This window comes from Diabrotica undecimpunctata, chromosome 7 (assembly GCF_040954645.1).
Source record: "Diabrotica undecimpunctata isolate CICGRU chromosome 7, icDiaUnde3, whole genome shotgun sequence".
Lineage (NCBI taxonomy): Eukaryota > Metazoa > Arthropoda > Insecta > Coleoptera > Chrysomelidae > Diabrotica > Diabrotica undecimpunctata.
In genome coordinates, this window is record NC_092809.1 from 120,814,300 (window position 1) to 120,832,575 (window position 18,276).

Sequence of the window (18,276 nt, forward strand, 5' to 3'; positions counted from 1 at the left end):
CAGCAGTTAGACCTATATTAACATGAACGGCGGAGACAAGACCTGACACATCTAAAACAAAACGATTACTAGAAACAACAGAGATGAAAATATCAGGGAAAAGTCTGTTGGATAAGGAGAGAAGCAAAAACATACGAAGTGCATGCAATATAGAAGACAAAAATGAATGGGTGAACGAACGGAAACAGGAGTGAAACGAACAAATTAGTAGAATGGCAGAGGATAGAATAGTACAAATAGTACGACATAAGTCACCAAGCGGACAAAGAAGTATTGGCAGACCAAGAAAAAGATGTCGCGACAATTTAAACAATTTAGGCGGCTAATATTGAAGAAGAAACAGGCTTTAAAGCCTACATGAAAGAAGAAAGAAGAAAAAGAATGACTTCTGTGATTATTGTACAGCTTGCCACAATTTAAGTCTTGGAACTGTACCATACACCCTTTTTAGGTCGTTAAAGGCTAGATGTACTTTGGTACCAACCACTATTCTTTTTTCTATTAATTATCTGAGTATAAACAAGTTATCAGTGCAAGATCTAGCAGACGTAAACCACTTTGGTCTTCGCCATTTAGATATTTACATCATCTTGTATTTTTTTGTTTATTATCTTTTCAAACAATCTCCCAAAAGTAGGTAGGACACTTAATCCTCTGTAGCAGTTAGGATCTTTTCGATTACCCTTTTTAAAGATGGACACTTGGTGAGCGGTTTTCCATTCAGATGGTACTTTGATTTGATAGCAGCATTGATTCATTGGAAAAATTATTCGTTCTATTAGGAGTGGACTTCCTGATTTAAGCAAATATATTTATTAAATAAAAAGTAATACTGAGACCAATAAAAATTAATGCATATATGAAGATTTTTTATTTTAACTTTCGAATATAATTTTTTATATCAAGCAATATTTAAATGTGTAAAAGTTTTACTTTGACTAACATCCCATCCCGACTAACTACAATATGGGGAGTGGAGTGGGGGGGGGGGGTAATTGTGTGTACGAAGCATTTCATTCTTTCAAAGATGTTGACCGGTAAGATGAGAGTGCTTATGTAGTCAATAATTTGTAGCTTAACAAAAAAGTGACGTTGTGAAGTCAGCTAATTAATTTATCCTTTAATTTACCTCGTGGTATACAGTTTTTTTTTGGATTAAAACACAAATATTTTTAGTTATCGTATTTAATTACTAATTATTCCCATGATAAAAACCATATACTATGTCCAAATCAAATTATGCTTTCGTAAGCCATAGAGTTGCAGTTTTTGGTTCCGTTGGCCATAGAGTTGCAGTTTTTGGTTCCGTTAGCCATAGAGTTGCAGTTACCTTAGGTTTTGATAATGAAGGAGTAAAGACTGGTAGAGGACAATATGAACAAATTACTTGAAAAGTATTCCAATCTACTGCTCGAGCCTTTGTTATTCCGCTTCCGGGATGTGGTAAACCTCTCACCATATTAAACAGCGACTAAAAGTAGATAAATCATTTAATATAAAAAAGAAAGTTCAGTTGTGTGCTAGCATCGACAGTGTTTACATCGTTTAAGGGTTCATTTATTTTAATTTAAAAGAAGTTAAACAACTTAACTGATTTGGAAAGTAAGAAGTAATAAACAAAGGTAAGATTGTTTTTTACACTTTTAAAATTTGTCATTCTTCGAGAGGCGAAAATCCACCCTCTGATAATAATGAAAATATAAAAACTGTAAACACTTGTTTCGATGTAAATAATATTTACAAATATTTTGATAAAAGTCCGTATTTTATTGTACTACAATCTATCGGCCCAAGTATTAAACGCTATCACCAGTCCGGATAGGTCATTATTTATTCATTCTTAGCTTTTTCAAGAATGATGTTATTGATATTAAACTGGTAGGTAGAAATTAAGTAAAAGTTAGTTTTAACTCTTACACTGATGAAAATAGTTTATCACGATATAATTGCTTGCAATAAAATTATTGCATATATTTCTAATACCTTTAATCGTTCAGTAGACGCGTTGGGTCTAGCAGACTCACTAAAAATATTTTTATCTGTTATTTATGAATTAGGCCTCGTACTACCCTGTTTAGAGCAGCTTTAAAGCGGCTACACGTAAAGCCCTTTTCACCCTACAAGTCCTACTTCAGAGATGCCGCGATGTCATTTGTGATGTCTATATTTGTTTTATTGACTACTTCAAGGCATTTGGCCGTTGTCAGCACCAGAAGATGGTTGCCGCCCTAGAAAAGTTAGGATTAGATGAGGACATTCGGAACATCATGAATTTATACTGGAACCAGCCTGCTCATGTCAAGGTCCAAGACCAGCTGACCGACGAAGTGAAGATCATGCGAGGAGTAAGGCAAGGCTGTTTGCTCTCGCCGACTCATTTTACTATATACTCTGAGGAAATTCTTACAGAAACCCTCATAAACCTAGAGATGGGAATCCGAGTGAACGGTAAATACATAAATAATATCCGCTACGCCGATGACACTGTGTTACTAGCAACCAACCTAAATGATATAAAAGCCTTACTAGACCGAGTGAGAACTGTGAGCGTGACATACGGACTAGACCTAAATATTAAGAAAAATAAATTCATGGTTGGTAGCCGTGCAAATTTAGATCCCGGAGCACTAATGATATTTAGCGAAGAGATCCAGAGACTCGACAGATTCACTTACCTCGAAACTTCTCTCAACTCACAATGGGACTACGCACAAGAGATTAGATCCAGAATTGAAATGACACGGTCGAAATTCACCAAGTTAAGTTCCTTGCTGTGCTGCAGTGATCTCAGTTTGGGAACCAAGATGCGGATAGAGAGGTGCTACATTGTGTGCCTCCCAGTGTATAAGTTATAGTGATTGTGTGGCAGTTTAGAAAGATATACTTGTTTTATTGCCAATTTTGGTCTCTCAGACCCCATGCGTTGAGTTACGTAGATATTTTTTTCCTGATTTTAATAGCGGTTCTTCCGTGGATTCGCACATTTTATTACACTGATGATAACTTAATGTAACATGATATGTTTTGTCTTGTTGTAGAATGATGAATACATGTGAAAAAGAAGTAGAATGGGTAAAAAATCTTCATGAAGAGGCGTTAACCGATAAGAAACAATTTACAAATATGCCACTAAAAAGTTACAACGATGTATAAAGCTATCGAACAATTTACTAAAATAATATAAGAGGCAGCTTGGTAGTCAATACCAACCAGACCTATGAAAAATCAACAATACTGTCCTAATGAAGTCAAATAAAAATTGTAGAACAGTGAATAATATAAGGGAAATAATGGCAGAGAACACGCGCCTATCAGGATAAAACTGAATTAAAGCAAGCCACCGTTTAATTAAATTTTTTTCTAAATAATCAGAAGGATAATAGTATTTAGTATAACCAGAAAAATTTATCAGCGACGAAAATCACTAAGTACTCACTTTGCAAGTTTTGGAACAAAGAAAGCCAAAGTGTTTGCCGATCATCTGGTAAATGTGTTCTAGCCAAATCCTCCAGACAACAATAACCTTGTTATAACCAACGAGACCCAGAAGTTTTTAAAATCACCGTATTAACTTGAACTACCCTTGGAAAAAGAAAAACAAGTTCGCCAGAAGATATGGCCAGACATGAACCCTAAAAAGTCTCGTGGATAGGATCTGATTACTGGTAATACCCTAAAAAAACTCTCCAAAAAAAATTCTGTACATGACAGTGATAATAAATTCAATTGTAAGAACAGGCTAGTACCCCATTTTATGGAAAGTGGCACAAATCATTGCAACACTTAAGCCAGTACAGAAGACAATCAATCATATAGATCTATTAATCTACTGTTGAAAAGGTTAAAACCAATTCTTGCAGAACGCCAACTAATACCTAACTACCAGTTTAGATGCCGAAAACAACATGTCACCACTGAGAAAATACATGGAGTCTGTAATTTTATTTATAAAACTCTGGATGAAAGAACATACTGTTAAATAAGTCCTTCCCATAAATTATTAAATTATCCTGTAGCATGTTGAATTTCTTGAATTTAAAACTTTTTACGAGACTGTATTTTTAGTTCTTTGTCTAGAGATTAATATATTTCTTATTGCTTCGAACACATCAAGTGTGTGCATTTAAAAAGTGACCATTTTTGTAATTAATTATGTTTGGAGTTAGAGTATTTATACGTTCCCATAAACGAATACGTTTTATTTTAATTAACTTCTTTTAAATATGAATATCACATAATTCCCCTTAAAATTTCGTTGGTTTTGGCTCATAATTTATTTAGAGCGTTATTATTTTCTCAAGAGAACAAATATTGTGAACCAAACTTTACTTCCTTTAACCAAAAATTAATTAGCTCATGGTGAACTTATAAAAAAGCTAAAATTAAATTTTAATTTTTAGTTGCCAGTTGTTATTTGTGCATATATTAATATGCATAAAGACGTCTATTTGCAGTTAATTTATGATCAAGAAACAAGAAACAATTATTTTGTGGTAAATTGTCCACTCTTCGTTTTTAATTAATTTATGTATTAGAGATTTTTGTTTTCGTATATTTTTAGAGTCGGACTGACAATTCACTTTTTGTCGCTACGCATTCATATACCTATTTTAGTTTTTCTTGATTTCCTTCTTAAGTTTTAGGTTAAAACTTATTGGAGCCCATTTTGTTATACAGTTTAGCTGTATTTCTTGTCTGTTGTTCTTGTTTTTCTTTCTCAAACTTTAAAATTTTGTTATCTAACTTTTAATTATCGTTTATCTATCTATTTTTGATCTGTAATTTTCCATCATTTATATTCTTACCCATACCCAATGAAGCTCCAAAACTGAGCAACGTAGTCTTCGTTAAGTATTGGTGAACGAAAAGCTTCTTATTATTAACCTTTGTCAGAGTTTTCGCTACAATTCTTAAGTACTACCTCTATGACGTTCATTTCGTAGTAAGACATTACGATCGGTCAACATCATCGTCATCATCAACAGCTATTCCATCTATCGTCGGATATAAATAGATAGATAGATTTACAGAGGTGGCCTTTTAGCCTATTCCACTGCGACCTTTTCAGATCTAATATGGTCCTCTAGTCCTAGATAACATTCTCTAGCCTGACCCTTTTTATCAAGTTTAATAGCTTCGAGAACGTGTTAGAGAAAAAATAAGAATCAAACGAACAATTACAGATGACCTAATAACAAAACAACTTATCTGGTTCGGACACATACAAAAAATTGATGAACAACGAATACCAAAATAAATATTAAAATGGCAACCCGAAGAAAAAAGAAAACGAGGTAGATCAAGAAAAAGTTGGAGCGAAGGAATAAATAAAGAACTGACACAGAGAGAGCCATTGAAGAAGACCTATGGAACAACTGAACTACGTGGCGATTGGAAGTCGAAAAACGGCGAAGAACGTTATAAACTGACAAGTAGTAGTAGTAGTAATAGCTTCGAGACTGTACCTTCCATATAGCTATTTGCCGATGGATTTTCTTCTCCTAATGCAAAGAACCGCACATTTGCCAGACTGTCACACTGACAGAAAATGTGCTCTGCTGTTTCTTCTTCGAGGTGACAGAATCTGCATACTTCATTATCTGATAATCCCATCAGATTCAACTGCCTGTTCAGCTCACAGTGCCCTGTTAGAAGACCTACTATGGCTTTGACTGTTCTCCTGTCTTTGCTTATTAGGTCTGCCGTAAATTTTTTTCGAATGTTCTGTAATGAACTGTTTTGCCTGTATTTGTCCTGGTGAATTCCTCCACCATGCCAGAGATTTGTAAGCTACCCACTTCCTTGTAGCTGTTCTTGTTACTGACTTTGCAACGCCGCAGAAGGGTTCCGGTCCAATAAATGGTATTGATGAGCTATTTATTGTCCAATAAATGGAATTTGTTTGGCCATTTCATCTGCTTTTTCATTGCCCTTATGACCGTCGTGACCCGGTACCCAGGCTACTGTAACTTTGCTACGGTCTCCTAGTTTATTTAAAGCACACATACAATCCCATACTAGCTTAGAATTGACCTCTACAGACTTGAGTGCCTTAAGCGCTGCCTGACTATCTGTGAAGATGGCAACTGAACACAACGTTCTTTCCTGCCTTTCTATTTCCTCCACACGTAGTAATGGATTTCCGTTATTTGCGCCTGGAAAACTGTCACATCCTTAGATAGTCTTACCGGGAAATGAACCCCTTGATTTGTCCCTACTATGCCGGCTTCCTCTCCCTCCGATGTTTTTGAGCCATACGTGTACCAGATAGCAGTAGCTGGTATAGATACACCTTTATTCCAGTCTTCTTTGCCTAATATCTAAATTGTGAACTTACTGTTAAAGCTATATCTCATAGCTGTTGCATCAATAGGTCGCTCCATTACAATATCGGCTTTTAGCTCCTCGATTAGCTTTTTGTTGTCAGCACCATGCATCTGGCCTATATGTCGCTAACTATGAAATAATATGTGCATCAATGATCTGGCTTCGCCCTTTATAAAAATATAAAGTGATGGTAGATTTAGCAGGACTTCTAACGATGCAGTAGGAGTTGTTTTTTTATACATCGTCGGAGGTAAGTCTCCCTTAGGTGTGTCCATTCGTGACCAGCCATTCGCTTGATGTTATCAGTCCATCTGGATTGAGGTCCGCCTCTACTTCTCTTGTTTGCTTTTGGTCGCCATTCAATAATTCGCTTTGTTCAACGTTGTCTTCCATTCTTTCTATGTATCCTGCCCGTTCAATTTTAACATAGCAATCTTTTGGATTACATTTGCAATATTTCTTTGTATTTTTATTTCTTCATTACTACTACAGTGTCGGCAACATATACTTATCATAAGTTTTTACCTTTAAATACTGTTTGTAATCTTTCGAATGCTACCCATGCTAAGGAACATTTTTTTATTTGAGTCAGCCTTTAAAATAAGCTTTGTTAATTCGATTTTTTGTCCTAAATATATATATATATATATATATATATATATATATATATATATATATATATATATATATATATATATATATATATATATATATTTGGGTATATGTCAGGTTCTATTGGTCTGGAGTTAAAACAATTCTTTTTTCTAGTCACTTAATATTTCGCCAACGGATTGTTGGCTTCATCAGAAGTGCACTACAAATTCATTAAAACAAAGAAATAAGCAACATTACGATAAAATTACACAAATATTTACTTACAAAGGTAGAACTCTTCACAAAGAAAGACAAGACAAACATTTGTTTGACACTTTTACAATTATATTTACAATTTTCAAAATAAGTTAATATATACACATAAAACAACAAAAAGTGTATAGTGGAATAGATGAGTTTCTTTAAATTTCTATATATAAAAAATAAGGTACCAGGTATACCGTAAATTATTATTGACTTAAATGGATTGCAGAATATTGCTGTAGATGCTGCTTAGCTGATTCGTATCTGCTTTTTAATTTATTTTTTTTTTGTTTTAGTAATTTTTTTGTAAAAGTATCCAAACAAATGTTTGTCTTGCCTACAGTTAACAGTTCTACCTCTGTAAGCAAATATTTGTATAATTTTATCGTAATGTTGCTTATTTCTTTGTTTTAATAAATTTGTAGTGCACTTCTGATGAAGCCAACAATCATGAGTTAGCAAAATATTAAGTGACTAGAAAATAGAATTGTTTTAATTACAGACCGATAGAACCTGACATATACCCAAGAAAATTATTTTAAATAATAATACGGTCGATACTAAAACAAAAAATTTTATCACATATATATATATATATATATATATATATATATATATATATAAATATATATATATATATATATATATATATATATATATATATATATATATATATATTATATTGTTGTGATCTGCTTTATAATGTTTTATTATTAATTAACACTAATTTAATTAATCCAATTATTTAATTAATTAATTCACTAATTTATGCAGAGTCATACAAATCAATTACTATTAAAAATTCTCAGGGTGCCTTTTTAATTTTACTTTAATCAGTTTACTTTATATATCTCTTCTAGTGGGTTCAGTATCTCCTAGTTGCTCATAATCGGGATAGAACAGGAAACGGAACTAACATTAAAACAACATAAATATGCACACAAATTATTATTTATTTTCAATAAGCAATACGATGAATATTAATAAATAACTTTTGTGGGCAATTATCTTTCCCAACAAACTCCTATACTCTAAATTTAATTTTAATTACAAACTATCTATTGATCTGTTTTATAATAATATTTACTAAAAAAAATGACCATATAAAAATATAATTTATTCACAAAAAAAAATAACTGTTTGAAACTTGGAATCTTAGTTCGTATGCTTATATTTGATTTTATCTTTAGAATATCTTAAAATTTTAATTCCTCCAAGTTTATTGTGTCTTCCTTTAATTTTTTCTGACACCCTTCTATTTTGTCGTGTCTCCTTTTAATTTTTCCTGACTGCCTCCAATGTTTTCTATAGTCTGTTCCACCTTGACTTTACAGTACAGGTTCTTATGACCAACAGTGATGCCAAATTTTATCAGAAACAGGTTTGAAGCAAATATACTTTTTTCTATAGGATAACTATAAATAGATTTAGATATGAGATAACAAGAATTTGAAAACTTATTTCTGTTGAAAAAGGCAAAATTGTTAATGGTTTCTGAAAAGTAATTTGAGTGAAAGTAGTTTATTTGTTTTAAATATCATGTTGGAAATTTTCTAAATCGAAAATAAGTGGGAAAGATTGAATGCTATGATTGGTTAAAAAGGAATGGTGGGAATGAGAGAGTTGAGAAGGTTGTCTGGGAGAGATTGAAAGAATTATTATGTTACCGGCAGACCAGAAGAGAAGACGTGTTTTCGTGTAGTCAATCTGAGTACCAGTGTTTTCGTTTGTTAGTGAAAAAGGTGGAAGCTGAGAGCAGATCAAAATCGAGAAGATTAATACCTCTTTTGAGTCTGCATAGTCCACGAGATATAATTGAGAAAGGAGAATTTGTGAATAAAGAGTACCGGTCAAAAGAGGCTTGGGCTTGTGTTTTCAGAGGAGTAGTTTGCTGGTCTGCGGTTTGGATCGATGCTGAGAACGGGAAAGATTTGATGGTAGCCGGACATAATCAATCAAGGAAGGAACTGTGGTTTGATCGAGAGGAGACATCATTGGTGTAAAAAAATAAAGGTCAGTGAAATAATTTGAATGAAAGAAAATTTTAAGATATTCTAAAGATAAAATCAAATATAAGCATACGAACTAAGATTCCAAGTTTCAAACAGTTATTTTTTTTTGTGAATAAATTATATTTTTATATGGTCATTTTTTTTAGTAGATATTATTATAAAACAGATCAATAGATAGTTTGTAATTAAAATTAAATTTAGAGTATAGGAGTTTGTTGGGAAAGATAATTGCACACAAAAGTTATTTATTAATATTCATCGTATTGCTTATTGAAAATAAATAATAATTTGTGTGCATATTTATGTTGTTTTAATGTTAGTTCCGTTTCCTGTTCTATCCCGATTATGAGCAACTAGGAGATACTGAACCCACTAGAAGAGATATATAAAGTAAACTGATTAAAGTAAAATTAAAAAGGCACCCTGAGAATTTTTAATAGTAATTGATTTGTATGACTCTGCATAAATTAGTGAATTAATTAATTAAATAATTGGATTAATTAAATTAGTGTTAATTAATATTAAAACATCATAAAGCAGATCACAACAATATATATATATATATATATATATATACATATATATATATATATATATATATATATATATATATATATATATATATATATATATATATATATATATATATATATATATGATAGACCTTTTCTCTCTTATTGTTTAGAATTATATCTTCACTTATATTTAGAGATATTTAGTTTTTGCTAGACTTATTTTTATTCTTATTTCTTTTGATTGTGTACTTAGGTCTGTTAGCATTTCCTGCATTGTGGTGATTACTTCATAATTCCTACATATACTTAATGATTTTTGTATATCGGTCGTTAATTCTATTGTTGCTTAAGGCGTTAAAGATGGCCCAAACTTCTATGGAGTCAAATGCCTTCTCATAATTTCGTAATCTATTAGTGTTCTTATTATTTGTATATATGATCTAAGGTTCTATAACCTCTTGTAAATCCTGCCTGCTCCCGAGGCTAACAACTATTCAGTCGCATATTCAGTCGTCAAATGCTCCGCCTTTTTCCATAACCATTAACAGCTTGGAGATAACAGCTTCTGATAAATTAAATAATTGTGATAATGTTGCAAGATGTTTTCGTAATCGAGTCGATGTGATTGATGACGGATTTTGTGCACCACATAATTTAGAGTGTTTACTTAACACTTTATATCCAATTAGATGAGTATTAGAATTAGCGGTTTCAAAAAGATACGGATTGTTTTTGGGACAAAACAATTTCGAATCTTCAATATTATGTTAATATGTCCTTGTATGTCAGAGTAGAATAAAACGGGAACTCCTTAACCCCATTTTCCTCGGATAACAACTCTTTTTAATGATTTCAAAAGAATTTTTTTGGGTAGAGAAACAATGCTATTAAATTCCTGATATTTTTCAATGTCTGATGTGGCATTAACGTAAGTATGTAACTACATTCTTTATAGTTCCATTGAACGTTTTCTGTTAAATAATATTACCCTGCAGTAGATAGTCTCCATTAGATTAGATTATTATATGCTGGAATCTCTGCACTGTCCTTTATGAGTATATTACAGTTCGTTCCGTCTGCTTCAGTACTCCCATTAGGATCATTCATTTGCTTGGTAATAACTTCTAAAGATTTTGTAGCTAAGTTAATAAGATGTTCTCGTAGTAAACGTAAGCCACTTGCAAGAGGAACAATGGTTATTTTATACCACCTATTAAGGTTTAGGTTGTTGTTGGCATGTGAAGATATCTCAAAACTCCAATTACTGTCAAAAAGACGAATCAAGGTTTTCAAATCTGCCTCAACTGTTGCAGTGGACAAAGAGTAATTAGGCATATTCTTTGTGTAAATAAACGTAATTGCAATATTGCAACACTGTTTCAAAGAAGTTGCAATATTTATGGCAAAGTTTGGAGATAAATTAATATCTTGTTCCTTATCATATTTGGCTATGCGTTTTGCGGCTTGTATAAACAGGTAGAGTATATTTTTTAGTCGCAATGTGATTATCTTCACAAACAGCTTATATAAGACTGATAACAGGCTAATAGATCTATAGTTTTCTAATTTATATTTATTTTTATTTTTAAATAACAGTATTATAAGAGCCAGTATAATACCAGTAATATATATTTTAAGAGCACGGGTAGCGGGTAGGAACTCCTTTGGACAGTGATATCAATAAAAATGAATCAATCCCTGCCCTCCGTAGATTTCAGTTGTTTCCTGACCCGGAAAACTAGTATCTGCTTAAAGTCCCTTGGGTGGATGGTGGAAGTAGTAATCCCTTGATTTTAGGAATTGTATAAAATCACTCACCAACCCGTCTAGTCCGCGTGATGTTTTAAGGCTAAAAAATCTAACAAGCATATGGCGATATCTAAAACAAAAAGAATAGGTTTCCAGGTAGGTAGACCATACAGTAATGGCAAATCCCACTAGTTTAAAAAAAAGGACAGCTTCATGGAATCTAGGTGAAGCAAAAAGTCGCTAAAAACCACACGATTGAACATCGCAACTCTAAATATACGGTCTTTAAGTAAAGATGAAAGAGTCTACGAACTCAAAGAAGACGTTAAGGACTTAAAATGGGACATAAATGGTCTAGCAGAGATAAACAGAAAATGGGAAGAATGCATAATACTAGAGTCCGGTAACGTCCTACATTACAAAGAGCAAAAAGAATAAAGCCTAGACGGCGTAGGATTTCTAATTTCCAAGAAATATGCACATTAAGTAGAGCAATTTGTAGGACTATCTAAAAGAATTGCAATGATTAAGCTAAATGTAAGCGAGAACATATTCCTAAAAATTATTTAAGTATACGCTCCAACCGCAGCACATCCCGATGAAGAGATAGACGAATTTTATGGGAAAATTGTAGAAACTAGCACCAATTATCACAACACGTATAAGATTATAATAGGAGACTTCACCGCTAAGATCGGCTAACGACTTGAAAAACCGAAAACTATATAATATAATTCGGCTCTGAAAATAGAAATGAGAGAAGAGAAACCTTGGTTAAATTCCTACAAGCCCACATATACTATGCAATGAACACATTCTATAAAAAAAATCCTCATAGAAAGTGGACGTGGCTATCTCCAGAGGGAAAAACTCGGAACGAAATAGATTACAATACTGTGTAACAAAACAGATATCATACAGGACGTAACAGTAATAAATACGGCGTCAGTAAGTAGCGATCACCGAATAGTTAGGGCCAAATTAGAGATAAAACATAATAAAAATAGAAATAAATTTAGAAAAACTTGGAATATAGACACAGATAAACTAAAATCTAATACAGAACAATATAAAAGCAAGTTAAAACCTACAAAAGTATTAAATCTAGATAACCTTAGCTTAAATGAAATCAATGAAGTCATAACAAAATAACTATTAAATGCAAGCTCTAAAGTGGCAACAGCTTTACCGTCACTATTACTTCTAAGAATTTACTGCCTACAAATTAGAAACTTTAGTATGGGGTGGTAATAAATTTGTAAAATTCTATCAAAACACTGTGGTATTTTAAAAATATTTTTTTTAAATTCTTCTGGCTGAAATATTTTGCTAGCGGGAACGTTTCCAAATTGCGATAGTTGTGAACGAAGATTATTTTAGTGGTTAAAAATTATCAGGGTGGTGAAAGTGTAGCAGAACACTTTTTTATTTCAATTATGAGTACAGTGGGATATAAAAAAAATTTCGCCATAAATTTTAATCTAACAGAATTATTGATTGATAGAGTACAGTAAAATTGTAAAAGTAGATTTTTCGTCACCTTAAATTTTAACCTAATAATTGTTGACTTTAAACATGAGTTGGTTGAGGGTTAAAAATTACTAGGGTGATAATACATTCGTAAAAACCTAGCAGAACACTGTGGTATTTAAAAAATATTTTTTAATAATTCCGCTGGCTCGAATATGAAGCAGTTATAAGTAGAGGACAGTCAATTTGCAAAAAAAAGAATTTTTTCCGTAAAATTTGAATCTAACATAATTATTGACTTTCCATAAGGAGGTAGTTAAGGGAGAGAAAAATTACTGGTAATAAATTTGTAAAAACCTAGCAGAACACTGTGGTGTATTATAAATATATTTTTTTATTTCCGCTAGTTTTAAGCCAGCAGAATCGCTCCCCTTAAGGGTGGTTTTGTGGTGAAAAATTTTTATGGTGGTAATAAATTAGTGAAAAATGGGTAAAAAAATATGCCATAGGCAAAAAGTTTTTTGTTTCGAATTCTGCTAGCTAGAACCTTAAGCCAGCAGAATCGCTCCCCTAAAGGCTAGTTTGGTGGTGAAAAACTATTAGGGTGGTAATAAATTAGTGAAAAGTAGGTGAAAAAATATTACGTAGAGTAAATTGGGTTCCGTTTATTTGGTCCCGCTAGCTTAAGGGTCCTAACAATTTCCGAAGTGGAGAATGAAACGTCGATAAACTTATTGTAACCTTCAATTGTGGCTTATTTCCATTAAAATGGTAATTACTTTAAAATGCCATAATAAAATAGCTTCAGAACAATACATATGTCTATAATATTCTTATATTTAATAGTTCTTTCTTAAGGAGATGGGACACTTCTTGAGTAAAAATAACAGCCCAATAAAGCGACATAATTTATAAAATTGTAATCATGGTATATTATGTAAACATAAAAAACAAAGTTAATTAAAATAAATACATGTGTGTCTTACCACAAGTGCTACAAAAATGAACAGCTTCATCTTCTAGATATTTTGTTAAATAATTAAATCTTTAAAACCAGTTCCTCTAGTCCTCTTTTATAGCTAGAACATTATTGATAATAAAAAAGTTATACACAAATAATAATAAATAAATATTTTTATGCCTTTTCTATTTTATTAGTTTTAATTAATTTAAATAGGAAATATTAATGAATGTTTGGGTTTTAAATAAATAACTATTAATTTTTCCTGGCAAACAAAAAATTTTTACCCACGCTAGGATAAGTAACTAATAACTTTTACGTGACAAGCAAAAATTTTTTACCCACGATAAGATTTATACTTTAATTTTCGATAAACTATTTGATCTTTCTTATAGAAACTGCACCAAGATTAGGTCGAAAAAAATTCTGATATTTATGAAAAAAAAAAAAAAAAAATTCTTCTTCTTTTGTTGTCTATCCATTTCGAATATTGGCAATCATTTAAGCTATAATTATTTTATTAACTGACGCTTTAAATAGATTAGTTTTTGTTGTGGAGAACCATTTCCTCAGGTTTTTAACCATGATATTCTTCTTTTCTGAAGTCTGAGTGTCTGAGATATTCTAACATTCTCCTTTTAATTGTATACATCACTTCTCTTTATTTCCCCATACTTTGTAATACAGTCTTGTTGGTTATCTTGTCCGTCCATAATATCCTTGGATTCTTCTGTATAGCCACATCTCGAATGCTTCAAGTTTTTTCTATATCACTTCAGTGAGTGTCCAGGATTCAACTCGGTAGTATATTATCGAGAAGATATAACATCGTGTTAGCCTTCGTTTTATCTTCAGATTAAGTTTGTGGCTTTTAAATAGTTTGGCCATGTTGTTGAATGCATTGCTAGCCTTATCTATTCTACATTTTACTTCTTGTGAGCGATCCCATTGTTCGTTTACTATTGTTCCAAGATAGGTTAACTGTTTTACTCAGTTTACTGGTGTATTCTTGATAAGCAGTTGGACGTCTCTAATTTTATTTTTGCTGATGACCATAAATTTAGTTTTTGGTATGTTTACTTGTAGTCTAAATCTTTCACTTACTTCATTTACTTTGTATATTAGTTGCTGTAAACTCTTTAAACTGTCTGCAAAAATAACGGTGTCATCTGCATAGCGGATGTTGTTTAGGTGTTCTCCATTTTTTTTTAATTGTCGTATTGTCAGATTTCAATAAGAGCCTAAGGAGGTATCCATTGAATTCTGACAGGCAACGGTGGAGAAATCTTTTTTGGACATCTACGTCACGGAACAAGACATCCTGGCATCTTTTGGCCGAGTAGGATACTTGGCCAGAAGACCCCAGGGTAGTGCCGAATTAACCGTGTTCCGGTTAAAACCTTAACCATCGTTCCAGAGAGGTGGTTTTGCCACTCAATGAACAACTAAAATAAAAAACCAAAAATTGAAAAATAACCATACATATTACCGTAAATCAGAAAGTGTTTCAGACGTTAGGCCATAAACCAATAAATAATATTAACCATAAATTTTAGATCCTTGGCTCAAATTCCTCCTTCCCCAGTCATCCGACAGTGTACTTCTCTCAATTTTTTCTCTCCTCTTAACATTATGTTTACAACATTTCTTTTATCTAGCCCGATCGTTTGCACAACAAAACGATCGGTATCACCGCTCCAATGACATATAGAGCCTCATTTGAAACTGTACTATATGCGTTAGATATCCTGAGGAGCATTCGCCTTTGCGAAGTCTTCATCAGCTTAGCGTATTTCACAGTGTTTAGTAGGCTACACCACACGGGGGCAGCGTAGGTTACCACCGACTGCAAAACTCCATTTAACACCTTTCTTTTGGTGCTATCTGGGGCTATAAATGTTTGGCATCAGCCGTATCAACGCCTCCAGATTTCGGTTCGCCTTCTCTACCGTCTTTTGGATGTGTACTCTGAACCTTAGTCCTTCCGACAACCAGACTCCCAGATACTTAATCCATTTAACCGGTGAAACCTCCACACCTTCCACTATAAAGCGAAGAGAAGATTTTTCCCGACTCCCTTTAAGAACTAACGCCTCAGTTTTCTGAGGCGCTATCTGTAGATCGTTTTCTCTGATCAACCAACAAATGCGACGCAGGGCTGTGTTACCCGCATTAGCCGTCCGTTTTCTACCTCGCATTCGCAACCAGTGCGAGATCATCGGCATAAGCTACAAAAGTGCATCCCCTTGGCATCTGTAGCCTCAACACCCGATCGTACAGGACATTCCAGAGGATCGAACCTAGTACTTAACCCTGCGGAACACCCTGCGACAAACTGATGCTGGTATCTTTTTCTCTTATAAACCTGTCAGTAAAGTATCTGTCAATTACATTGACCAGGTACTCACTAACGCCCAATTCTCTTAGCCAAAGGCATTTTGGACGTCAAGCAGGATAAGAGCTACCTATATCTTTGTATCGTGCGTAACTAAAGAGGTTACTTTTGTGTTAGAAGTACATCTATGGTAGACATTTTGGCTCTAAAACCATATTGTCGGTCGTTCAGCGCATGCTTTTCTTCTAGCTCTCGCTCAAGGCGGCCTTTATCTTAATATTAATTTAAATTCCTATAGTGTCCCCAATGTCTAAAGCTTGTTGTAAATCTTTACAAATAGCGCCATTGTAACTTTTTTTTTTTTAATTTTGTTATTATTATTTGTAATAACTGTTTATGGTACCGATGGATAGTAAGATGTAATGTTTCTCTCTAGCGGTCGGTCAGATAGCCAAGTGGGCTAGGCGGCTGATTCTCACTCGCTTCACTGTCGTATGGATCAGTGATATATATATAAAGTTTAGAATTATTTCCTTTAAAAAGTAAAAAGATTTTCACCTTTAAATATTTTTAAGAAAAGAAAAGCCTTTCTTTCCATTCAGCAGAATGATTCTTGTAAATGGTGTCCTTTTCAAATAGTTTAGGAACCTTTTTGTGTTGTATTGCTTAGGAAATCTGTGTAAGTATTTTTTTGATTCATTTCTTTGTAGTTACCTCTTCTAGTCCCTCTTTTATTCACTTACTTACGACCCAGCTCTCCAACCAAACCAAGAGTCTCCGTTCGCAAAAGTTTCGGTTTGTTTGCTTACTCTATCTCCAGTCCAGTAATTGTTCAGTCCCCATTTTCAACCCCCTATACGTGATACCCAATATGGTAGGCAAATATGACTTAAAAAACGAAAATTTAAATCCTTTTCATTGAGCAAAGAAACAAGCACTGCTATAAGGAGTTTTCCTTGTCGTAAAGAAGTTCCTATATAGTTACAAAATTATAAAAATCAAAATAGAGATTTTTTCAGATACATTTTGTAGCGACGAAGCTACATTGACAAAAACTGAAATTTTTAATGTACACAATGCATATTGTTATTCGCACGTTGTTGAAAATCCACACTTTGTTTAAGAAGTTAACACCAACAGTCTCTATCAAAAAAATCACGTCGTTAAAATGGAATCGGGCACGATACCTCGCCAGATTATTAGACAACCGATAAACAAAACTTATTTGAGTGTGGAGACCAAGGCAAAAAGCAATACGGAGCAGAGAACAACTACCAACTAGATGGATTGACGACCTGAAGTGTGTTAGCAATAACTAGATGCAAGCTGCACAAGACAGAAACAGATGGAAAGAGCTGAGTGAGATCTATGTCCAGCAGTGAAAGCATACAGGTTGATGATGATGACGATAGGTTTAGCATTAACGTCTAAATAGAAGTAGTTGAAGATTATCTACTTGGACCCGTTGAATAGCCTGCTCGTTTAAATGGTGCTGATTATTTACATTTATTGAACAATATTTTACCTGATTTGTTAAATAATGTGCTTTTAAATATTTGGCAAAACTTATGGTTTCTCTATGATGGCTGCCCGGTCAACTTTAGCAGGAATGTAACATAATGACGGTATTAGAGTTTTGTTTCGATGAAGGGCAACTGCAAGCCACTTATACGTATTTCGACCTCTTTAGGTCTCATCAGAGCGGTATATGCCACTGCTCTGAATGGAAACAAAATCTATCCCGTCGTAGGCCAATAATTATCGAAATACCTTTTTACAGTCGTAACAATGCTATCTAATAACAACAAGAGAAATCATACGATTTCCTGCCTGGCGAAACTGAATTCAAATTTTTACCGCTGTGCCTTGTACAACTTGCAAAGCAAACAGCTTAATGTATTACTCGGCAAGGGAAGTTAAAATATGCATTTCATCTGCCGTTCATCATGGTCAAAATTCGTAGTGAATTCAGTTTCTGGTACTCTAAACAGAGTAAAGAAATAAAACATAATGACGGTATTGGATTTTTGTTTCGATACAGGGCAGCAG

The 18,276-nt window shown here is 33.2% G+C and overlaps 1 long non-coding RNA gene across 1 annotated transcript; it reads right to left on the reverse strand.

The window, feature by feature from the left end:
- Positions 1 to 1,169: 1,169 nt before the first annotated feature.
- LOC140446952 (uncharacterized) lies at positions 1,170 to 14,036 on the reverse strand. Its single transcript, XR_011951540.1, has 2 exons — positions 13,918 to 14,036; positions 1,170 to 1,471 (listed from the first exon to the last, which is right to left on the reverse strand). It is a non-coding gene; the product is annotated as an uncharacterized lncRNA (long non-coding RNA).
- Positions 14,037 to 18,276: the final 4,240 nt, after the last annotated feature.